At 35.5% G+C, this 20,194-nt stretch overlaps 1 pseudogene; it reads right to left on the bottom strand.

Annotated features, from left to right (window-relative positions):
* Nucleotides 1–2,206: 2,206 nt before the first annotated feature.
* LOC132620332 (uncharacterized) lies at nucleotides 2,207–10,282 on the bottom strand (annotated as a pseudogene).
* Nucleotides 10,283–20,194: the final 9,912 nt, after the last annotated feature.

Genomic DNA, 20,194 nt, shown 5'->3' with positions numbered 1-20,194 from the left:
GTGTTTGAAAGGAATGAAAATTATGGAATTTTGTATGTGGTTGTGTTGAAGCCGTGTAGGAGTTGATTTAAGGAGTTAATGGACTGTTTCATGTGATACTTTAGTTGTTGATTGTTATGGACATTGTGGTGTATTGTTTGCATTTTAAATATGTGAGTTAAGATGTAAGAGAAATGATATATATGGAAGTGGGAAAAACAGTCCAACCGTGGACTGTTTTATGTAAATGGATGGGCTAATTTAGTTTGAATGTTGATTGTTGTTGTCATGGGTTCTAAAATAAGAATGAAGACATCGATGGTTAAAAAGTGGAGTTGAAGTCGTTATGGGCTGTTGTAGGAGTTAGTATGCTATTAATATAGTCTCTTGCGGTTATATAGACAATGTTGCTAAACATGTTATTGTTGTTTGGTTGGAGTTGGACAATTGCAAGTTATTGCGATTTTTGTAAACTTGATAGATAAGTGTTGATCACAAGAAATTGTAAATGGTAATGTTATGTTGCTGTTTTGGGCCGTGAGCAGGAGTTATTTTTGATCAAGCATGATAGTTAATTTTCAGTAGAATTATAGTTGTTGTTGTCCCGAACTATATGGCGAAAAGATTGGAAAGTTAAAGTTGGAATTGTGTTGATACGATCATATTGTCGCTTTTTTTTATTGGATTGAAGGAATTGAAAGTATAAGTGTGCCCATGTATTGTTGCTGGTATTTCTGTGTCTACGGGAACACAATTGGAAATTTGGATAGGTGAACCTATAAGGGGAAGTGCTGCCGAATTTTCGCCAAAATGCTAGATAATAGAATACTTAAGTGAGAACATATATATAGACGGGAATGTAGGTCCTATAGAAGAATGAACTACAGAGTGGCGAACTAGGAAATATAGTTACTAACGATAACGTCACTTTTATATAAATAGGCGAAAAGAGCAACGAGGCAAAAGGGATTCACGGATAATCGTCGACAGGTATGTAAAGCTATCCCTTTTCTTCTTTTGGCATGTCCTAGGTGTACTGGGATCGGATTCGAGCCTCGGAAAATATTCTGCTCATCGGAATCCGCATTTGAAAATATCCCTCTTTCATTCAATAGAATTGAACCCTTTTTGTATGCTTTCTTGAAAATTTATGCAAACCTTCCCCAAACTTTATGAAAAGTTATAGAATGTCTGTAGAACCTTCGTAGGTGACCCCATAAGCCTAAAATGCGTAATTTGAGCCCACCGCCTTGCTTGTCCCAAGGTGGGCCCACTAGTCCCGGTTTTACCCTTATTGTACTTAAGACTCGTTTTCGAGCAGTTTTTGGAAAGAAATGTTCTGACTACTCTTTTAACTACTAAACAAAAATTGTTTTAAATAATTCATTAAGTCTTATAAATTGTTTTGGCACTCGGAACGACTTCAGAAAGGTTATGCTTCTGTAACTCATTATGACATCCGAAACTCACTTATTATGATCCCGTCTGACTTCATTGAATTGGTTTGTCATTGATATGCCTCATCGAGTCTCTGAAAATATTTATGATATTTTAACTGCATTTAGTTTCTCACTACTCTATTCGTGGATGCCCCAATGTTTCCCACACTGAGCCCGGGCCAGGATATGTTGTCAAGCGTATTCCTCTGCATTGTTCGCCGTGCCTCGATGGTGAGGGGGCAGGTATACGTGTACATGGGTTGTGGAGTATGTTGTGCCATGTACACTATTTTGATATGATATGATATGATCCGATATGGCCATTTGACATGACATGCTATGTTATGGGGTTATCCCCTATTCTGATCCTTATGTGTTGTGGCACCAGCGTCGGGAGGGTGACCACGTTCTGTCTACCGAGTCCCTTGGCGGGGGCCGGACATGATATGACATATGTTTCTGTACACATTCCTTATGTTTTGAAATATGCATTTGGTATTCTGGATTTTTGCATTCCTTTCTGTTCGTTCTGTTTCCGGTTATGATTTTGGTTTCTCTACTTCAGGCTTTACATATTCAGTACATATTTCGTACTGACCCCCTTTTTTTTGGGGGGGGCTGTGTTTTCATGCCGCGAAGGTACATACGACAGGTTCGCTGATCCGCCCGCTTAGGATCTTATTCTGCTATTCTGAGGCGCTCTCTTATCCGGAGCCTATATTTTTGGTACAGTCTCCTGCTATTGTATAAATGTACGTCACTTAGGGGTACGACGGGGCCCTGTCCCGTCATATGATTCTGTCGGTCTGTTTAGAGGTCTGTGGACATGTTTGTGGGTTGGGGGTCTTCCTGTATGAATGCGTGTATATGTTGTGTTTGGGCGATCCCATTCGCCGCGGCGGCCGGTCCGCATATGTTTAAATGCTGCTTTGTTGGCCCTGTGTGGTCTTTGTTGGTATTTTCTGTGCGCAGGGTATATTGGATAGTCCGTAAAACAAAGGAAACTCTGCCGAAATTTTTCTGGAAATTATCTAAATTTGAAATATAGCCTTGTCGGCTTCTGCTATATACTTGAATGCGTTTGATAAAATTTGAGATAGCATTTGATAGATGTGTTTGGGTGCCCAGATCGGGCACTAGTCACGGCCTACGGGGTTGGGTCGTGACAATTTCTCTCTCTCTCCAAACAAACTCTCACAAATGCAAGTGGAACCATATTCCATGCTATGCATCTTCTCCTCCTTCTCCCGCTCTTCCAACTGAAGATCAACTCTTTCACTGTTTTTAGCATCATCCATGGGGTGCCAAGACTGATTATAAAGGATGCCAACTAGTCTATTAATTTCAAGCTATCATTTTGTGCCCGTGATGTGAAGCCACGGTCCACTAATCTTTTGATGTGATGACCAACAATCCCAATGCACCTATCAATATATACTGCATAAGCAGGAAGAGAAAAAGAGCCAAATATTAGGATTTCATTGCTCCTAGCTAGTCAACCTTATAAGACTCACATTATTGCATAAAGTGAAATCAGAATTAGAAGTTTGATTCATAACAAACCTTGATAATTGGCTTTTCAGTCATGATTATAGTTACCCACCCAACATAAGGCAAGAACCTGAAATTGACATGCAGGTGGTTCAGCATACAAGGGACACATGATCAAAAAAAGGAAGAAAAAAAAAAGAAGAAGAGAAGAGTGAGGTACTACTTCAATCCTTTCTCAAGTGACAACAGATTAGTTGAACTTGCCTAGCATGGGATTAATGGCAGAAATAATGATAAGCTTCTGCGCAACGTTTATTTTAAGGGAGAAAACTTCACAAGTTAAACGAATAACAATATGAATTCTACAAACTTATGATGGATTAGTTGTTGGAGTTTGCGATATTGCATCATGTAGAACCAAAGGGAAGGGGTACACATTCAAATAAGATAACACATAGAAGGGAATGAGCGGCCAAGGCAACACCACTAAAAGACCTCGACCAAAAAATTGCTGATAGGTCTCTTACGCACAGACATCAACAAAAGAGAAAGGAAACATCTGAAGAGTTTATCTAATGGTCAACTCACCCAACAGCTCTCCCCATGATGTGATGACGCTACAGCCAGCGTTGACGGTGGGCATAGAGAGGTCTGTCGTCAGCAGGGTTGTTGTCTCCTAAAGATACGAATCATAAACAAGCAAAATTATAATAGTCTTCGTTGAGGACTAAGAACCACAAAACCTTGCTTAACAATTATTAGGTGACAAGCAAAGTAACAGAAGGCCCTTTCATTTGATCACTCTCTGAAGTGAACTCTTTCATTAGTTGGAAAACTATGAAGTGATTGATGTGCACCTATTGCATTGTAATAAATTTATGATAACTGATTCCTCGACGGAGAGAGAGATCCATCCAATACGTCCTTGACCACTACCTAATATGCATCATAAAATTACCTTTTGTAAGGACATCAACTTCTCCAGTGTCTTGGCGCTCGTGAACCTATAAGCGGAAACACATAAGAATAATGGTATTTTAGTTTACCCAAGAGGAAGACCAATGCAGCGCACAACCAAAACTAGTTATGTACAGGAAATACTTTCTAGTCAACATGATTCAACAATATTTTAATTCCCGTTCCCTTTTCCTTCAGGGGGTTGGGTTGCGAAGTAAATACAACAAAGTGCTACTCTGATATTAATATTTGTCAAATGCTATAGTCTGTTCTCTGGTTAGACTCATTACCGGTACTTTTTACATATGCACCTCTCTCAATTATGAAGGAAGGACAAATCACCAGCCAGGGCCTAACCCCCCCCCCCCCCCCCCCCTTACTTGGATTGGTTACTTACCCTAGTCTAGTTAAGGAAAGAGGGTCATCTATAACTTGATTCACTTCAGAAACCACTTCATATTATCAGTCCCTTATATTCCTCTTTTCCTTGTCAAAGTTTGATAGCCATTTGCACATTCTTTGTTTCATTATCAGTGCCCAGAAAAATATGATGCAGGCAACCATGTTCCTATAATCAAGCACAACCAGATGAAAGAATATTTTGTATAGACATAATACTACCCGACGTACCTTTATTACTCGATGAACAATTGGAATATCACGTCCCTGTGCAACAAAAAACAGCAGAAGTAAATTTCAAAGACCATATAAATGACAGCAAAGATTTCAGCTAGATGACTTTGACAAATTGAAGTCCAATTAATGAAATAGAAAGCACTTATGTGCAAAACTAAATGGGGCCTATTCAGTGAACCATTTTGTTTCCTTGGATCAATATTGGACTACATCACTACAGTTGTGTTTAGTAAAAGAATGACCCATGTTTGATGATCCTCCACTTCTAAGTTCTGTCTTATCTATTAGTTAAGAGGTCTTTTTTTTTTTTTTTTTTTTGGAAACTGGTACTATTAAAAGTTAGAGAAAGTTTGTAATCTAGTTAGAGTTCGAGTCCCTTTTTTTCTTCTTCCCTTTTTTCCTTTCTTTTTATTTTATTTTTTGGAGGGGTTGATGGGAGATTGAGGCCATTGTTTCAAGAGTTATATCATACTTAGGGTTCTATTTCTATAAATTGAATCCTTGTGCATTTTGTTCTAAAAAGCAACTTGAACGATTGTTGACAAATAAACACTTTATGAATTGATCTCCTTATGGTATTCTCTCCCACCTCTTAAATTTCTCTCTCCTTTTTGTTCATTTCTTCCGCTAACATCTCTCCCATCTCCCTTTTAGTACTAAACTAGATATAAAACCCTGTGTTATGCATAGGCCTAACGCAGGTGAAAATGTTGAAATCGGTGATTAACTTTTTGTATGAATTTGGATGATAATATAAGATAAATCTTTATTTAGTATTATAGAAGGTTAAATCTCAAGTGTGTGATTTTAAAATCTTTTAGGTAATGTTTGCATGTGATAGGTTCTCTTACATATACTTAAAATTAATTGGGTTATCCTTTAAAAAACATATTCCCTCCGTCCCAAAAAAATTGTCTTACTTTCCTTATTAGTTTGTCTCAAAAAGATTGACACATTTTTATATTTAGAAACAATTTAACTGTATGAGATACTCCCTCCGTTCACTTTTACTTGTCCACTATTTCTAAAATAGATTTTCATTTTTACTTGTCATTTTCCACATATCAAGATAAGACAATTTTTTTTTCCTATTTTACTCTTAGCATTAATTACTCATTCCAAATCATTTTTCAAATCCAATACAATTAATATGGGCATCATGGTAAAATACACACTTTATTATTACTTTTTAAACAACGTGAAAAGTCAAAAGTAGACAAGTAAAAGTGAACGGAGGGACAGCCACCCAAATATCTAGGGCTTGTTTTGGACCACACATTTCAATATTCTTTCTTTATTTCTTAAACTCTGTGTCAAGTCAAACTAAGTCTTTATTTCTTAAATTCCGTGTCAAATCAAACTAAGACAATCTTTTTGGGACAGAGGGAGTATATTTCTACTTTATTAATATTTTCAGCTATTTTAAAGATAGTACCAAAATCTAATTATGATAACTTTTTTATATTAATCTAAAACTCCCAAAACACTAATTAATATATAGGTACTTTTCAAATTTTAAGATAAAATTGACACAATGCTATTAGAAAGCGTGAAATTACTTTATATAAATTTTACAAAATAATAAAGTATTTTTGTATTATTATTGTAAAGAATTGGATCTTGGCCACTCAACCCCCAAAAGCTAGCTCATAAGGGGAGGATTGACCAACTCCATACAAGGAGACCACTCATCTCATTAATCACCGATGTGAAACTTTTTGTAGCTTGAAGCATGTGCAATTTAATATGGGGGCCCAACATCTGGTGAGATGAGTCCTGCTCTGATACCATGTAAAGAAATGAATCTTGAGCCTAACTTCAGCCCCAAAAGCTAGCTCATGAGGGAGAATTGACCAAGTCCATATAAGGAGACCACTCATCTCAGTAACAACCGATGTGAGACTTTTTTCATTTAACTCTTCAACAATTACTAATGAATTAAAATTAAAAATGGATTATTAATACATTGGAAAACGTTTTTATGATGGTGTATTACTTATGTTACATTAGTTTCTTTTTAAAATATCAAACATTGCAATATTCACTCAACTGTTCTCTGTTATTTTCTCTATATGTCTACCAAGCATTTGAATATCAACTTATATATATAGTAAATGGATATGAGAATAAAAGATCGACATGAGAAAAGTAGACCCCAAACCTAATTTTCATAGATGCCAAATCAAATCAACGAGAAGTGATAATCCATCCAGGTAAATATAACCACGTGACTATCAAGAAAAACAAATAAGTCAACCAGTAGATGGAAAAGTTAAATGAACCCCATAACCTCAAAAAAGTTGTACATGTTTTCAGCTAACATAGACTATTTCCACACGTCTAAAGCAGTGAAAGACAATACTTTTAAAGCAAGTAAAACCAGAAAATACTGAATACACCCTTGAAGTGCAAGCAGACATGTTGACGGTCAGGTGCTTAACTCCCTCTTATTTTACTACTATACTATAAGAGGCTTGTAGCCTATTGTTGTTCGTCAACATATCTGCTTGCAGCTCTCAAGGGTATTTTCCTTATTTTTTTATCGGAAAAAGTCCAAAAATACTCCTAACGTATGGGAAATGACTCACAAATACCCTTCATTCATCTATTGGTCTAAAAATACCCTCCATCCACCTATTTGGTCCAAAAATACCCCAACCTATTTTTTTGGCTCAAGAATACCCCTCAAACTAACACCCTAATTTTGATGGTATTTTTTCAATTTTAAAATGTCACGTGACTTGTTTTGATTGGACACATATATTATTTAATTTAAAAATTAAACCCCACCCATTTAATCTAAATTTTTTTTGGACACATATATTTTTTTTTGCATTTCGTCAGTTAATCAACGAAATGCAACAATTCTTTTTTTGTTTTGTATTTCATGAATTAATCAACAAATATGAACGAAACTGATTTTTTTTTTTTTTTTTTTTTTTTGCATTTCGTGAATAAAAAAACGAAATAGGAAATTATAATTTTTTTTTCATTTCGTGTATTAAAAAACGAAATAGGATAAAAAAATAATAATTTCGTTCATATAAAAACGAAATTGGAAAATATATATATATATATATATATATATATATATTGCATTTCGTTGGTATATCTACGAAATAGTAATTTTTTTTTTGTATTTTGTTTATATAAAAAAATAGGAAAATAATTTTATTTTCATTTCGTTTATATAAAAATGAAATAGGAATAATATATATATATTTCATATACTAATGAAATAGGATAAATGTATATATATTTTTTGTATTTCATGTTTATATAAAAACGAAATAGGAAAATAATTATTTTTTTTCGTTTGAGGGGTATTCTTGAGCCAAAAAAATAGGTTGGGATATTTTTGGACCAAATAGGTGAATGAAGGGTTATTTTTGGACCAATAGATGGATGGAGGGTACTTGTGAGTCATTTTTCATACGTTAAGCGTATTTTTGAACCTTTTCCGTTTTTTTATTTTAGTGCCTTTAAAGTGTTGTATTGGACTGCTTTATGCTTGTATCTTTCCTTTATTGGACAAAATGGTTAGTCCATGTTAGTTTTATTCCTTCCATGTTACCTGTAAACATGTGCAGCTTTTCGGAGGTTGCGGAGCCCACTTTACTTTTTCATTTATGATTCACTTATTTGGCTTCCTTGATAACCACGTGCTTGTATTTATGGAAGCATTATCACTTCTCATCGACTTGATTTGACATCTGTAAAGATTGTTTACAGTTTTGGGTCTACTTTTTTCATGCTCATCAGTTATTCTCATGTATCCATTTAGTCATCTATATAGAGTTGATATTTTCATGAATATTTGATAGGAATATAGAAAAAGAAACAAGAAATAGTTTGAGTTAATATCCCAGTGTTTGATATTTCAAAACCCTGGAATTCTTTTGAGCCGAGGGTCTATCGGAAACAACCTCTCTATCCCACAAGAGTAAGAGTATGGTCTGCGTACATCCTACCCTCTTCAGACCCCACTTGTGGGATTACACTGGGTATGTTGTTATTTGTTTGATATTTTTTTAAAAAACTCATAAGTATTCATTTCAATTCAAAATTCATAAAAGAATTAACCATTAATTTCAACATTTTTACCTGCGTTTGGATCCATGCAACGCACAGGGTTTTATAACTAGTATAATAGTAGAATTAATCATCGTCATTGGAAACTTTTTAAACACTAGTTGTCAATTTTTTATTATCTACATTGATTTAGGCCTATCACATCCTATTTAATGATCATTTCTTCCTAGCATCAGATTCCTAATTTTCCATCCATCCAATTCCCCGACAAAGATTTCAATGTTGATTTCATTAACTTATTTCATAGTGCATCCTAGCACATCTAAAATGGAATAAATAAAGATCTCCCATTAGTTAGGCTATTAGATGAGGTGGTTCCCTCAATTTAACATGACCTCATAACAAAACTTAGCTCCTGCATTAAAGTCTCACACCCAGAAAAACATTATGACACATATCTAAATGAATACATAAATATGTCCCCCTCTAATAAACTAAACCTTTGTACAAGGCGGTTCACACAAATCAACATACTGTACATCAAGACCAATTTTATCAAATTTTATTCTGTGCCCTCTCCTGTTGGTGTGGACAAAATAGAATTGTTGACAGGGTTCCAAGTTGTCTCTACGGAAACATAAATAATTCTCAAATCATTGGCAAAGTTCAGAATACAAAGAAAATATTGTTTATCGTGTATGTTAATCTTCTCAAAGCCAAAGTAACTGAAGCAGAAAACAGATTAAACAGAGGATGATGGTAAGCACTACTTACGTCAACATTAAACACAACAATTTCTCCGGCACGAATAGGATCCTTACTCATATGCAAGAAAAGAATGTCACCCTGCAAGAAAGTAGACGATGCTTTCAGTAATATAAAGTCGAAAGAAAAACTAACACTCCACTTCTCACTGAAAGTGCAAAAGAAAAGAAAAAGAATTCAGGAGAGTTCTCAGTTGAGGTTCCTTGACAGTAAGACTCCAAGAACATACTGTCAATGACACATGAAAGGTGTCCGTTGCACAGATTTATATATAGGAACGCTCATTATTTATTTCAAATAACAAGTTGCTACTGAAACCATGAAGTCTATGTCCATGGGAAGATATACTGGCATAAATCGTGCATATTTAGGTGATATACCAGATAGTTAAACCGCAACCTTTTTTTAATCATCTTTTGACTCCCTTTCTTAGTTTCATATCTTAATTTCCTCTAGTCTTTTAACCCAGTGTTGTCAAAGGTGTGCTTAAGCCCTGAAGCGAGGCTCAAAACTTGTTGAGGGTTCGCTTCACTTATTGTGCGCTTCAATGTCGTCATCAAGGTCAAAGACAAACTTTTCCTTGGGAATGAGCTTTTTCTGATGATGCGACACTAAACACTTTATCGTAAAAGAAAAATTAATTTTTTTGTCCGTATATTTGTTAGTCATGCTTATAATTATTAGGCTTGGGCTAGACATATTTATTTGTATTTTTTTTAAAAAAAATTGCGCCTTTCTTCACAAAAGCTCACGCTTCATTTGCACTTTGCGCTTAAAGCCCCAATGAACCTTAAAGCTTTTTGCGCTTTTCGCTTTTGATAATAGTGTTTTAACCTCTGGTAAAGAATTGAGAACAAGTTTCTTTAGCTCACCCTTTTAAAGCCAGGTTCCATACTTTCAGAAAGCACAACCACCACAGGTGATTCGCTCCCAGTTACACACATCAATGCTTTCCATATTATAAGTGCTGATGTAACGATCATCCCTGAAAGTGATTATGTGAGATAAGGGTCAGAACAAAGGATATTAACCGTTACAATAAAGTAAAGAACATAATCTTTCAGCTTTTATTTTCATACTATTTCACGCAACAAAAGAATTGACTATAGATTTCACATTTCATAATGAAAATAGAGATTTCAAAACATTATCTGCGTGTCAGGCTGTACAGTGTTTTTTTTGAAAAATTGAAGAACTCAGTTTGAAACTCTGGTCTATCAATTTTTCCAGAAGTGTTTGGATGAACTGTTTTTGCTGAAAAAATAATAATAACGTTTTAAGAAAATTTGACACTGTTATTCAAATCATTCAGAAACTCTAATACTCAGTTCTTCAATTTCTTTTCAAAAAATCAATTTTGAGTTGAATTATTTTCAAATAGTCCACTTTTTTTTGGGCAAAAACAGCTCAAACAAACACATCTTGAAAATTTTGAAAACTGAGTTTCCAGCTCAATTCTTCAAACAAACGCCACCTAGATATTCCCTCTATCTCAAAGTAAATGTCCAACTACTAGCTCGTATCATCTAATCCAAAGCAAAGCCAAAGCTAGTCATTAAGAGCCTGTTTGGATGAGCTTACGCTTATAAGCTTCAAACAGCTTATAAGCTAAAAAAAATAAGTTGGGGTAGTCTAACTTTTTTTTTTTGGCTTATAAGCTGCTTTAGATAAGCTAAGTCAAATGGGCCCAATTATTTTTTTGAGCTTATTTTAAGCACAAAATGACTTTAAGTTGACCAGTCAAACACTCAAAAAAGCTGAAAACAGCTTATAAGCAACTTATAAGTCAATCTAAACGGGCTCTAAATTATTGAGAAGATGATAGGAATTAGCTGTTACTCTCATCTTCATTAGTTCCATAGTTGCACATTTAATTATTTCATAAGATAATTTTCTTAGTTAATCACTCTTTTCCAAGGGCAACATTAAGTTACCTAAAATCCTTACATGGAGATATATCTTATTCAACCTTGCCATTCAACGAAGTCAATTCTTGCTTTTTCATGCCAAAGAAAATAAATTAATATGCATAGAACAGTTCTCTCTTTTTGTTTAGATTGCTAATGCAGATGTACTTGATTTGGATATAAATCTTTCAGCCTTATATCATAAAATATGTCAGCCTATAGGTTGATAAGAGAACACAGCTATTTCATGTTCTACAATTCACCTCGTGATAACAATGACTCAATGAGTATGAAGTTGGATCCTTTACTTCATAGTATTTCAATAATTAAATAAAGAAGAATAAGGTATAGACCTTCTAGTAGAGTAGTTCTAAGCAACCCAAACAAGCAATAGTACAAGACACAATTACAACTAGGGGTGTCAAATGGGCGAGTTGGGCTGAATTTTGTTTGGTCAAAATGGGCTGAGTTAATAAATTTGCAAAGTTAGTTGGACTGAAATGGGTTGGGCTAAAATGGGCTAAAAAGCGGGTCATAACCCAACCCTTCCAATTCTTACTAAGTTTTAATTTCTTTGTTTGTTCTTTTATAATTTTTTAAGTACCTAATAAAACTATGTTTTTCTTTATTATGACTATATATAACATATTAAATAACAAAAAATGTTTTTTTAGAGATATTTTGACAAGGTTTCTCATGGGTCAATTTGGGTTGTATATCATCCCAAGTTTTAAATGGACCGAAATGGGTTGGGCTAAAACGGGTTGAGCCAACTAAAAAGAAGGGAAAGGGGGGAGGGGGGCAATGACCCACCAAACTTGGACGGGTTGGGCAGGTCTTGTTTATATGGGCTAATTTTGTCACCCGTAGTTACAACCAAATAAATGCCACCGAACATGAAGCTACTTCATCATAACTTCCATTGGATGTCTCAGACAAGCTCAACAATCCTATATAGACATCCAAGTTGGCTTTTTTGGTATTAAAAGCAAACACAATAAATTGAAAATGCACTATGAAATAAGGATGGCAATGGGGTGGGGTGGGGCGAGTTTAGGGGGGTGCGGGGTGGGGAGAGTTTAGGGGGGTGCGAGGCGGGTCGAAATTTTTTTTAAAATAATTTTATGCGGGGCGGGTGTGGGTGTGGGTTAGGGCTTAAAATATTTACAAAATTACAATTGCAGCTCTCTCTAAGAGTCGACTTCCTCTCTTACGCTCTAAAGGACGAAGGTCTCTGCTAAAAGCCTAAAACATCTCTTCCTCGTTTCTCTCTCTGAAGGTAAATGTCTAAAACTCTCTTCCTCTCTCGGCTCTGCTATTTCGTTCTTGATTTCTTGTTTTTGTTCTCTTTATTTGATTTGAATCTATCACGGAATTTTATGTAACTAATTTGTGTTAGCAATTTTGTTTATGTATTTGTACTTGTAGATAAGCATGGAATCTCATAATGAAGAAAATCCGGTTTGTTCATCTCCCAGTACTCTTCCTCCACCCATTGAGGGTGAGAGCCAAAGGTCTTCTCAAATGAACGAAGCTACTGAATCTGAAAAAAGGAAATTGAAGTCTGAAGCACGGAAACATTTTAAACCGGTGAGCGTTAATGGTATTCGCTATGGTATTTGTAAGTATTGTAATGCTCGTATCAAATCAGGTAGAAAATGTGGGACATCATCTATGTTTGAACATTTGCGTAGATGTCCTAATAAGCCAAGAAATTTGAGAAATGAGAGTAGTTCAGGGGATGATGATAGTAGACGACATTATTTCGATCAAGATGTTTCACGTAGAGAACTTGCTCAGTGTTTCGATCTCTTTCAAGAGTATAAGAGTAGGAGCCCGTTTGGATTGGCTTATAAGTTGCTGAAAACAGCTTATAAGTTGTTTTCAGTTTTTTTGAGTGTTTGGTTGGCCAGCTTAAAGCCATTTTGTGCTTAAAATAAGCCCAAAAAATAATTGGGCCCGTTTGACTTAGCTTATCTAAAGCAGCTAAAAAAAATAAGTTGAACTACCCCAACTTATTTGCTTATAAGCTATTTTCAGCTTATAAGCTGCTTTTTTTAAGCCCATCCAAACAAGCTCTTGAGTACGTGTTTCACATGGAGCATCTAGTTCTAATGAAGTTGTTGGTCTTGTTGAGGGAGATCGACAGTCTAGCTTTGATAGATTTGTTGCTTCGAGTAGGGCTAATGTGGAAAAAAGATCGGAGCTAGATTTGTATTTAGAAGAAAGTTTGCTACCTTTGAATTCCATCGTTCGACAGCTTAAGTTGTTGGAAGACAAACGGATTAAAGTTTCCTACTTTGCAGAAGATGGCTCGTGACCTCTTAGCCATTCCTGTCTCTACAGTTGCTTCAGAATCAGCATTTAGCACTAGTGGGAGGTTGATTAGTCTGCATCGTAGTAGACTACATCCTACTACTTTGGAGGCTTTGATGTGTGCTCGCACTTGGTTATGGAACAAAATAAATGGTAAGTAATTCTCAATGACCTGTTATGATAATGAAGTTTTCATTTTTTTTATATGATATTAATTAATTGGATCGCATAAATGGTTTCAGGAAAAGGATTTTATCTATACTATAATCATTTATAATAAATGGTTTCAGTGTTGTTCACTTGAAGATGAGAAAAAGTTCATTTTCATTTTTGCTGTTTGGCTTTAAGTTTCAATTCTTGAGCTGAATAATCATGTCTCAAATAGCTGATTAAGACAAGTATATTCTAAGTTGCTTGTACTCCTAAAAAATATTGCCGAGTGTGTGTTGGATCCTTCAAAAGTTGTGCAATTTTTGAGGATCCGATACGGGTTTAACAACATTTTTTTTATTTAGGGTCCAAACAACATATAATATATTCATTATTGTGAAATTGCTTAATTGTACTAGTAAATAAAAACATTGATTTCCATAAACATATCCATATATAATTTTTTGTTGTCTCCTTATTACGTCAAATTAAATTGCCCCTCATCAACTAGGCTACGGTGGTTGGAAAAGTCATTAAACAAAGTCAACTAGAATAGAAAACGTTTCTTCCCATAATACTAACAATTTTTTAAATTAAAACAAGAATGCGGGGCGGGTTTCTGTGAATGTGGGTGCGGGCGGGTTTTGGTGGGTTTAGAGGCTATGCGGGGCGGGGTGGGGCGGGTTGTAATTTTGTGGGTTTAGACAGAACCCTCACCGCACCGCAACACTGCCATCCCTAGGCATGAAACAACCAAAGGCAAACGATTCAACATTTTGTACATTTTAAAATAAAAATCAAGAAGCGGTAAATTGATTCTGCAAGCAAATAAAATTAATTATCCTTCTTAAAAAGCAGCGTGAATTAAACTCGACCAAACAACCTAAAGTGAAAGAAAAAAAAAAAGATTGAGGGTGTGTTTGTTATGAAGGAAAACATTCCAATTTTCTCATGTTTGGTTGATCAAAATTTATGAAAAACATTTTATATAGAAAAACAAGTTCCTTAAAAATAAGCAAAATGACTTTCCTAGTGAAAGTAGGGAACACAAGTTCCACATTAATTGTCTCCACCCCGTCCTCCAACATATCCCAACCCCACCCCACCTTCATTTCCCCCAACCTCACCACCCCCAAACTCCGACCCCCACCCTCACCTCCCACAGTGTTCTATGTTGCTCGGACTCTCCAAAAATGTTGTCGCACCTTTGTCGGATTCTCCAAAAATACACTATTTTTGGAGATTCTGACGTGCACCCGTCGATATATTAACATAGGCGTAGCTTACATGCAAATATGTTTGGAATATTTCTTGCTTACGTACCAACAACTGCCCATACAAATCATGTGGACCACAAGAAGAGCATCCCGTTAAAGGTATAAAGAGAACCCAAATAATTAGAGTTTCTAACAAAGGTGCTCTTCTTTTTGGGACGAGGGAGTAATTTGGGCTAGATGTCAATAGAAATATTGCTCAACAAATTGGGACTGAGGGAGTAACTTGGCTTAGATATCAACAGGGGGCCAAAGGCCAATTAGCTTACCCTTCCAAAACCTTACACCGCTCTGTTATGTATAGGGATAACCCATAACTACTAACAAAATACTATTCAAACTTTGTCATTCTACCATCAAATGGGTGCGATTTCTAAGGAGATGCTTATACTAATGGTAAGTTTAATATAAGTGGCATTCTTTTTTTGTTAAATAACATATATGCTATTTTTTTTTAATTTTTTTTTTGTCGAAACCTTGGTTCTGGAAAATAACAAGTTTCTTTGGTGGATGGTTATGGTCGAGTATTGTTTCTCTAATTAAGATTGAAGTCATATTCCTCTTTTCAGTTTAAAAAAAAAAAAAAAAGTTGAAGTCATATTTCCGTTCCTTTATTTCCAATTACATAAATCAATAGTTCAAACCGCACTCAAAGGTAGGACATTTCCCATTTTGATTAGGGCCGTATTTTATGATTACGATAACATAAGAAAATAAGTGAAAAAAAACAATTACTTTCCCGTGGAAAATATTTTCCTTCATACCAAACACGCCTTTAACAAAAACATTAGGTCAAAGAACATATAGCCAGTCCCTAAGTCCGAAATCCGAATAAATTCATTAAAAAAAAAAAATCCGAAATCCAGGAAAAATGAAGGTTAGCCAGAAGTTGACACTTGACAGCCAGCAAAGAAACAGTCAATTTATTCAGAATATGTTAGGACGGGTCAACCCAAATGGGTCGGAATAGAGCAAAATAGATACAGCTGCACAATTGACTGATTGAGAGGTCCGAAAACACACACAAGTGAAATTGAAAAATCAAACAATGCCAGCAAGTAATAACTGAATGAATTGTATTGAAAGAGAAAGATATAAACTGCATTGACTTTGCTGAGTCGATTTGCTCTCTTATCCACGAGTCCGGAACCAAAATGCCCCTAAAAAAAATCATTTTGAACCAAAATACCCCAACAAAAAATAATGTTACCAAAATGCCTTTAACGTAGTAATTTACTGCGCTAAAGCGGTTAACGGGGACGGCTCCATTAAGTGCTATAGCGCAGTAAATTACTGCGCTATAGTCCCTCTTTTTTTTTTTTTTGCCCTTTTGGTTAACCCTTCTTCCATTACACTTTTTAACGTACTTTGATCATAGATTAATCATGCTTCGGGACCCTGAAACTTCAATATTTTATATAGAACTCTACTTATTTTTGTGCAATTAATAAGGTAGGATCAATACATCAATGATACACAAAAGTTCGGATGGCCATTTTAGTGGTTGAAAAGTGCTCGAACGCCATTTTCGTTTGAAGGTTCGGTGACATTAGCTTGAAGTTCTTTATGAATACTTAAACTTGTTCATTAATAATTAATCAAAAGCTAGTCAAAATGGCAGTATTCATACAAAAAAAAAAATTGCATCATTCATTCATAACCTTGAGTAGATGAAAATACTTAACATACTAATATTCTTCAAAATAACAGCATAATCATAAATTAAACTTAAAACTAAAATCACAACATTCTTAATCATCATCAGAGTACAAGTCCTCAATATCGTCCTCAGAAAAATATTGGCGGTTTCTTAAGACACATTTTTTTCCAGTAGCAGTTAGTTCTCTACCGGTTGATGATGCTTGTTCTTCGGCCAACTTTAGCATGTAAAATCTACATCGTCTTGCCAGCATTCTGTTGTTTTCTTTTTTAATCCTTTGCACGACAAGCTCGCAAGTTTCTGGACCTACTTGAGACATGGTTAAGGAGTACCTTGTTGGGATTGGAGCGTTGAGATTTTCCAAGTCACGAATAAGACGTTCTGATTCGGTAAGCCGATGTGACCATTCTCGGCGTAAACCACAATAATATTCCCGCGGATCTGAATATTTCACACTGCAGAAATCATCATTACGCTCTATAAGAAGGTGGGGATTTAGCTCATCTAGTTTGAAATCACTGGTATCGCTCGAAAAACTGCTATGATTTGAACTCTCATCATCACTGCTATTTGGTTCTTTTGGAATGAGTAAATACCAAGCTGAGTTTCTACTACTCGACATTGAATATGGTGTAGTCTAATAACAAAAGATAGGGCTACTTATATAGTTGCAAACCCCCAAGTACCCTCGGGGGGGGGGGGGGGGAGGGTCTTTATGACCCTACCTACTTACCTTATTGTAAGAAAAATATTAATTTTCATCGGACATTTCACAGTTCGAATCCCACTTGGATCTAAATCTTGTGCTACCATGTATACCATATTCTACCCTATGGTAACGTATTTGCATCCGATTGTTCTCTTCGCGAAAACGATTAAGAGCCAAATTAAACTCTTGTGGAGTTCCGCGAGGCATTGACATAACACGTTTATTTGGGTGTTTAAGCCCTACTGACGCTAACTTGTGCTCCAGTGCTTCAGCTTCCCTAACACGCCAATCTCACTTCTCTCTCATTTTATTATTGTATTCTCGATTGAATCTGTCGTTAGGGTTATTTGAGTAATGAAAATCATCATCACCTAGTTCCCAGGTCCTACCCATTTCTTCAAAGATGTTTCCTAGAGTGAACGATATAACACGATTAATATCTCTAAATTGGTCAAAAAATGATATCGTAACTCAATTTTGTGTGGAATGTTGTGTTGGTAACAGTTATTCGTCAAATTACGTTATATAAAGTGTTATATCCCGTATTTTTGAACCTCGGAGTATCTGCTGGGGTGGGGCCCACACACCGAGATTTTTTTTTGGAACATCTGAAAAGTCATATGAATCACATATGTAAAGTTAAACACAACTCATGAAGTACCCTTGGACCAAATCAAAGTGGAAACCCTCCAAACGAATATTTTTAAGAAAACGTTTTCGGGTGACCTGACTTTGGGGGGCAAAAACTGTATTATAAGTTTGGAATTTCGAAAATACCTTGAAATAGAAGTTGTAGATAATTGAATTAGCTTTCCATCCATAGGTCGTGGGTTCCCAGGTGACGTCGGTACAAGGAGTTATGAACGTTTTAAGGTCGAAAGGTCAGTGGGCTAGGCCCAACTCGGGACCAACCGAGTTGGCCCAAAAAAAAAAAAAAAAAAAATTAGGCCCAATGTTTAAGGGGTGGCCGGCCAAGTGAGGCCCAACCCATGGCTTTAATGAGTATTTCCATGTGCTAATTAATTATAAAGGGATCAATATCCCTTAGAAGGTTCAAGAGACTTAGAAGAGAAAGAAGAGCAAAACAAGAGCAAAAAAAGAAGACCATTTCGGGTTTGAGGTGCAAAAATTCACCACCAAAAATCTTGCTCCTAAAATTTTTCTTTTGTGGTTTTCCTACTAAGTTAAGGTTCCTTTGTAACTTGGTATAGTTGGATTGGAGTGGGGAGCATTAGAATCACCAAAGTGATCACATCTCCAAGTGAAGAAGACTTGAAGAAAAGGTAAGAATTTCTACCTTTTTATTGTGTTATGAAGTTTTGATTGTGTTGTAGTATATAGAAATGTGTTGATTGTATGGAAAAATGGAAGTTTGTAAAGTGGGTGTGTGTTGTAGGTGTGTAGCCGTGGGTATGCACAATTGTATAGCCACAATGTGTTGAATTTATGTTATATTCTAGTTGTGATTGTGATGAAATGCATATGGGAATTGAAAGTTGGATGAATTTAGTTGATATTGGAAAAAATAGGCATATGGCCGTAGGGTGTATATGGTTTGGGATAGAAAGGAATTGAGTTGTTTAGTGTGTTAAAGTGTTGTTGTGATGTTTGTAATGTAAATGAAGTTAGAATGATATAAGTTTGTATTGAATTGGAATGTAGAAACTTATGTCGTTTTAGTATGATTTTCCGACATTAAGGAAATGAAGTTGTTTGGTTGCTAATAGTGATGATCATTGATGAATTTGGAAGTTGGAAACTTGTTATGAAGTTGTATGCCAAAGATTTGATGTTTTGCATAAGTTATGACTTTGGCGGAAAGTTGTATATTATGTATATCGAGTGTATATCTTGAGGAAAACGATATGAAATGTTTCTAGAACTATATGGTGATGATCATGATTGTTGTTGAATGTGAAATTATTGATCTTAGTTGAAAGTTGGGTTGAATTGAAGATTATGTCAACTTGTGAGAAAAATGACTAGTTGAAGGATATTTATGTTTTTAATGTTCATTGTTGATATTGATGTTGTCGTTTGGGTTGTTGTTGATGATTTCTAGCCGAGTTGAATTCTCGGGGTGCTATATGTATAGGGGAAGTGCTGCCGAAATTTCGGTAGCCAAATATGCATTAAGTTGAAACTTTGGTATTCATAGCTTACAATTGGTAAACTTGACCAATTGCAGTTTTTCGACGAAACGGGAAGTGAGTTTGGAAAGGCTTAAGGAGCGTGAAAGGTATGTAAAGCAAACCCAATTCTTCCCTTGGCATGCCCTTAGTGTATTAGGGTCGGATCCGGGCCTCGAAGGACCTCTTGGCCCTCGGAATCCGCAAGACAAAATTTCAGTTTTTCCTTCAGTAGAATTGAACCATTTTGATACGCTTTTTCTGAAATTATGCAATTGTGCTCTAAGTTACTCAGAAAGTCATAGAATGTCTGTATAACCTTCGTAGATGATATTATATGTTTAGAGGGCACAATTTGAGCCCGCCACCTTATTTGTTCTGAGGCGGGCCCACTATTTACGTTTTTGCCCCTAATGTGTTAAAGCTTCATTTTTAAGCGATTTTTGAAAGAAATGTTTTAATTACCCTACTAATCGCTTAACGAATATTATTTTAAATATTCTGTTAAATATTATAAATTATTTTGACACTCGGAATGACTTCGGGAAAGTTATACTTCTGTAATTTATTATGATGTCCGAAATACATTTATTATGATTCCGTCCGACCCCATTGGATTTGTTTGTCTTTGATACGCTTCATCGAGTCTTTGAAAACATTTATTATATTTTTAAATTGCATTAGTCTCTCACTACTCCATTCGTGGATGTCCCAATGTTTCCCACACTGAGCCCGGGCCAGGATATGTTG

Source organism: Lycium barbarum, chromosome 11 (genome assembly GCF_019175385.1).
Source record: "Lycium barbarum isolate Lr01 chromosome 11, ASM1917538v2, whole genome shotgun sequence".
NCBI lineage: Eukaryota > Viridiplantae > Streptophyta > Magnoliopsida > Solanales > Solanaceae > Lycium > Lycium barbarum.
The sequence above is the reverse complement of the archived record's forward strand: the minus strand, read 5'-3'. Positions and strand labels throughout refer to the sequence as shown.